Here is a 6,191-nt window from a genome sequence, read left to right as displayed (position 1 = left end):
CCCGTGCCTGATGTTTCTACATGACTCCTAGCAGGCATCCTGTGCCTGATGCTTTCCCCCTTACTATAAAAAGGGGGACAGAACCTCCATGGCCACAGCCTCAGAATCCCGAGCACTGGTTGTGGTCTCAGCTGATAAGCTTATGTGCCCCAGAGTGATATTTTTTTCTTCCTCTCCGTTTTTTTTTTTTTTCATTCTTTCCTGGAATAAAGTTTGCTTCTAGTTTAAAAGACTTTGGTGGTCTGTCCCCCATTATAGCATGACCTCTGACCCAACATAGGTATTGCCTGGGTACCTTTCCCTCCAGAGCTGTAACACTTGCATTGAGCACTTACTCAGTCACAAAAGCAAGTCTCAACAGATACAAGAAAACTGAAATATTACCATGCATCCTATTTGACCACCATGGATTAAAAATGGATAAAAACTGGATATCAACAACAACCACCAAAACAACAGAAAGCTTACAAACTCACGGAAAAACCCAAACTTGTGGGATGTTGTGGAATATCACTTTAACTATGTGAAGGTGCGTTACATTTGTTTATGCTGCATTTGTTTAATTATGATGTATTGCATTTGTTTCACCTTGCCCGCCTAAGGGACCTGATTGGTCAAACAAAGAGCTGAATGGCCAATAGCTAGACAGGAGAGGAACAGGAGGGGCTGGGGGCAGAGAGAATAATAGGAGGAGAAATCTGGGCTTGAGAAAGAAGGAATGAAGAGAACAAGGGATAAAGAGAGGGACAAGCCTGGGGCCAGTAGCCCCCGCAGCCACGCAGCCCCGCAGCCGCCACGCAGCCACGTGTCAGCCAACACACGCCAGCCACCGAGACAGCAGGAAAGTAAGACATACAAAAGGAAAGAAAGGTAAAAAGCCCTGAGGCAAAAAGTAGGTGAAGAGAATAGTTTAAGTTACAAGAGCTAGCAAGAAATAAGGGCTACGATAAGGCCGAGCATTCATAATTAATAAGAAGTCTCTGTGTCATGATTTGGGGGCTGGTTGGTGGCCTAAGAGAAAAAGTCTGCTACAATGGGACACGAAGAAGGTGGTTCTAATAGGCAAGTTCATGGCTCTCAGCATCTACATAAAACATTGGAAATCTCTCATACTAACAACAGCACACCCATAACAAAAAGGAGAAATGCTCTATACCGGGTGGCGGTGGTGGGCGGCTCGTATTATGTGAGGGAAAAAAATCCATTTTCAATAAAAAGGAATAATTATTATTAGCCTTGCCCCCGGTCCAGTTAGTGCTGGCCATATGTGAGTGGGTGTGGCCACGCACTGGGGCATGAGCAACTTACCTGAGGCCACAGTCCGGAGCACAGCGACGCTCCCTTCCTCAGCAGCCATCAGTTGCTCATGGCTCCGCAGTCAGAAGCAGGGTCTTGGGTTAGCATGTCTCAGCCCATGTTAAAATTCCGACTGCCTAAATTGGGTGGTGGTAGCACACACCTTTGAATCCTAGCACCCAGGAGGCAGAGGCAGGTAGAGCTCTGAGTTCGAGGCCAGCCTGGTTTACAAAGCAAGTTCCAGAACAGCAAGAGCTACACAGGGAAACCTTGTCTAAAAAAGACAAATAATTCTGGCTGCCTTCTTGTCATGCAGCCCTTCTGCAGAGGCCAAGCTGGTGTGCACCGGCCATGTCATGTCTGGAAGACAGGACTTCACACCCTCCTCCTGTGGCTTGTACATTTTTTCTGCCCGCTGTCTGCAGTGTTCTCTGAACCCTGGGTGGGACACCTTCCTAAGGACGGCACATCTGAAGTTGGGCACCCACAGTTTTTATGATCAGAAGATAGGGATTGATGTCATGGAGCTATGTCCTTCTATGCTCACCAATTAAAAATAGCTAGATTTTTCCTTTGAAGTGTTTCTTTTGAATTCTGTAACTAATGACAAAGATTTGAATAAACTAATGTGAACAATGAGGGGGAAATGAACAGATATTTCTAAGTGCCCAGGCTAATGAAAGATACTAATTCATGAACTGGGGGAGACCAGCTCCCTCTTATTCCCTCAGGGTAGTTTTGAGCAGAGAGAAATGAGGAATTTGTAGATAAAAGTATATAGAGAGACAGAAAGAAAACACAGGAGAGCCTCCGGAGGGCCTGGGACTCAATCCACCAGCCCCTTCTGTCTCCGCTAAAGGGCTTTTTAAAGGAATGCCAAGGGGTGAGGCAAAAGACCTCCCCCAGCACAGTCAAGTGCAGACCATGCCAGACACCTGGTGACCACGCACGTGGTCCAGCCATGCCCTAATGCAGCCCTGCTGTATAAAGCAAGCTCAGCTCTCACTAGGAAACCTTTGTGTGCACCCACAATGAACTATCCACCAGGAGGCGCCATTATACACTACCAAGTGTCAAGAATAAGCTTTGCATAGGTCAGGACTGATGTGGTTTTAAAAGTCTAAGTGGGATGGGGCATTGTGGTGCACACCTTTAAACCAGGCAGAGGCAGGAGGATCACAGGTTTGAAGGCAGCTTGGGCTACATCGTGTGACCTGAAGTTCCCAGAAAAAGGCCACACCTGTGTTAAAGATTCTACAAGTCTGACTGATTTCCAACTGTGGAGAGTTGGAATGTTGAAGATATGGACCCAATATACACTGGGCTATCTTTAGTTCCCTGCCATTCATTGCTTACCTCTGTCTCTGGACCTAATTCTTGTAGGGAAAATGTTTTGGAATATATTAAATTCACACACCACTGACTTCCACTAATCCAAAGCTTTTACCAACCCAAACCACAGAGACTATCTTTGTTTTTTTTTTTTCATGGAGAATAAATTTATTCTAGTATGGTGATATTTTTTTTTCAGGCTTTACCCTACTCACTCACATACCTTTATTCTAATTCTTCCCAACCCCCATCATTTTCAGCAAGTAGCCGTCACCTCTATTTTACAGGAAAAATAAAATGAATCCATCCTGTAGTAATCCCTTCCATTTCTAACCACTGACGATATAAATAGCTACAAATGATGTCCTTCATTCACTCACACAAAAGAAGTGTCTCCCCTCCTGCGGCTGAGTCCCCGGTGTCCACCATCTTGTATGTCCAAGTCTTTGCCTATGTGGGAAAAACACCAAAATTGACTCCCAACCTCCGGCTACCAGCCTGGTGTCGTCCAGTTCTTAAAATCAGTAAATTTCCCAGTCTCTGTCTTGACTGTTCAGAACTGTTTGACACAGTGGATTGTTTGAAATCATTTCTTCCTTTGATTTCTCTGATGTCATATTCCCACAGAGACTATCTTAATACAGCCCCTGGAACCTGTAGCGGAGACTCTCGCCTACTCGACGACTATGTACATGGAAAGTGCCTTGACTTACGTTCTCACACGGTGAGCCTGGAAGAACTTTGCCGAGCCACTTCCACAGAGAAAATGTTCCTCTGGGAGATCTGAATCTGGGGTCCCAAGTCATGGTCATTCAAATTTGTCAAGAATGGACTAATTCTGATTTCCTTTATGATGAGAGCTGTATTTTGTCTCAAAAAACCAAATGAGGCTAGTGGGCAATATTGTTTGCCGGGCCTGCACAAAGCCCTGGGTTCCATCTCTGTTACCACGTGAACCAGGCATCGTGGCATGGGCCAAAATCCAACCTTCAAGAAGTTCAAGCAGGAGGATCAGAAATTCAAAGTTATCCTTGGCTATGCAGCAAGTTTAGGTCAGCCTGTACCATATGAGATTATTTCTCAATGATAACAAAACCCAAATACCAGAGTGGAGTGAGGGGGGGTGGGGTAAGGTGGGGAGACAGGCGGCTTAGTGAGCGCAGCGCTTGCTGTGACCATGAGGATCTCCAGTGACCTCTGTGACCTTTGGATCTCCAGTTCCCACGTAAAAAGCTGTGGAGGCTGCACACCCATAATCCCAGTGCCCACTGGCAGTCAGGGTCACTTCATCCACAGGAGCCAGGTTCAGAGAGCCCCTATCTAAAACATCAGGACAGGGAGTGACAGGGATAGGTGCCCTGCTTTGACTTCCTCCATGGGAGCAAGCATGGGCATGTATGCACACACAGACACACAGACACACACACAGACACACACACACACACACAGACACACACAGACACACACACACCATTTCACATATATGCACACACAGACAGACAGACACACACACACAATTTCACAAATATCCCTCCCTGAACATCCTGCATACACAAACGCACCCTATCTGAATGTCTGAATATGAACTGCTTCCATTTGCCAGCTTACCCCACACCCAGCTCCCCAGGCAGACGGGCATCATCCTAGGCCTGCTCATCTCACTCTTTTGGGGAGTATTATTTTAAGATGTGTTAACTTTTGTTTATGCTACATTTGTTGAACTCTGTGAAGCTGTGTTACTGTGCCTGTCTAAAACACTTGATGGTCTAATAAAGAACTGAACAGCCAATAGCAAGGAGAGAGGGGGGGGCAGGGCTGACAGGCAGAGAGAATATATAGAAGGGAAAATCTGGGAGGAGGAAAAAAAAAAGAGGAAGTAGCCAGAGAAGGAGGACTCCAGGGACCAGCCACACAGCAAGCCACAGAGGAAGAGTAAGATTTACAGAAGTAAGAGAATGGGAAAATCCCAGAGGCAAAAGGTAGATAGCATAATTTAAAGTTAAGTAAAGCTGGTTAGAAACTAAGCTAAGCTAAGGCTGGGCACTTATAATTAAGAATAAGCTTCTGTGAGTGATTTATTTGGAAGCTGGGTGGCATGCCCCCCAAAAGAGCAAAAACAAATAACATCTCTTTTTTTAACATTTATTTACTCTCTCTCTCTCTCTCTCTCTCTCTCTCTGTGTGTGTGTGTGTGTGTGTGTGTGTGTGTGTGTGTGTGTAAAAGAGGACACTGGCAGGAGTTGGGTCCTAAGAATCAAACTCAGGTCATCCACCTTGCCTCCTGTGTGCTTGGATTAAAGGTGTGTGCCCACCACACCTGGTCATCCCTGTACTCATAGCCAAGCCTCTCACAGCCTCCAAAATGAGTCATTCTGACCCGGCTGCCTTCAGCATCCACTTCAACCCAAACCCCAGTTCCTCACTGTCTCTCTGTTACCTACAGGGCGAAGTCCCATCATCTCAGATGCCCTCTCCCTGTCTAAACCTCTAACCTGCTCCAGGACACCTCCCGTCTCAGCTCTGCAGACACCTGTGCCCTGCATGCTGCCCTTGGCAGCCTCAGCCTGCTGGGGGCACTCTATCCCTTTCTTCTCTTAGGACTCTGGCCACCTCTTCCCAAAAGCCTTCCATAACTGGGGCCAGCCATTCTCTGGGCCACTCCAACCCTTCTGACTGAAAAGCCTTTGCTGAGCATGGCGTCTCCCTGGGCTGTGCACACATGTGTGCTTGTGTGTTTTGCACTAGCCAGTAAGGCCCCTTGAGCCTGCTAGCATCTTTACCCTGAGAGCTTAGCAATAGGGCCCAACCCAAGGTGATTCTTGGATGAGGGAGTGAGGAGTAGCTCCGGGTGAGTAGCTAAGCTGGTGGGGTCGGTTACCTGAGGCGTGAACATTAGAGTTGGAGCAGGCTTTGAAGCATGCGGAAAAGCGAGGAGAGCGTGCAGGCAGGACAATACATGTGGGACTGGTTTGTTTCAACACAGAGCCTCACTGTGTAGCCCATCCTTGGCTTGGCCTACAAGTTGAGATCCTCCTGCCTCAGCCTCTCAAGTGCTGGGATTACAGGCACTGCCATGCTCATTTTCCAGCAGACAATTCGGATGACTGATGGGGCTCGAGAGAAGTGTGGACCCTGGGTGTTAGGAACGTTTTCACTGTGGTGATGAGGCTGACTCAGATGGTCTCCTTGGTAACACAGCCCCATTGCTCCTTTCCCTCAGAAAGAGATTCCTTCCTGCAGCTTGGATCCCAGGCCAAGACTTCTTAAGAGAGGCCCTTGGGGTTGCAGATGGGTTCATGGGAGGATGGCTGGCTCCGGCCTGGGGCAGCCCTGCCTTCCACAGGAACTGGAGTGTGCTGTTCTGGACAAAGTATCATGGCTCTGGGTGGGCCCATACCTGACAGAAAGTCAACAAATACTGCTTGGCCGTGGGATCGAGGCTGGGACTACAACAGTGCCCCGGGCTTGGGGGCCCCAGGCCTTTCTCAGATCTGTGGGACCAGCAGTTAGGTCCAGGTGAGTGATAATCCAGCACTCACCTCCTCAGCACATTCCCAGAGGCA

Source organism: Peromyscus maniculatus, chromosome 2 (assembly GCF_049852395.1).
Source record: "Peromyscus maniculatus bairdii isolate BWxNUB_F1_BW_parent chromosome 2, HU_Pman_BW_mat_3.1, whole genome shotgun sequence".
NCBI lineage: Eukaryota > Metazoa > Chordata > Mammalia > Rodentia > Cricetidae > Peromyscus > Peromyscus maniculatus.
This window is presented reverse-complemented; position numbering follows the sequence as displayed.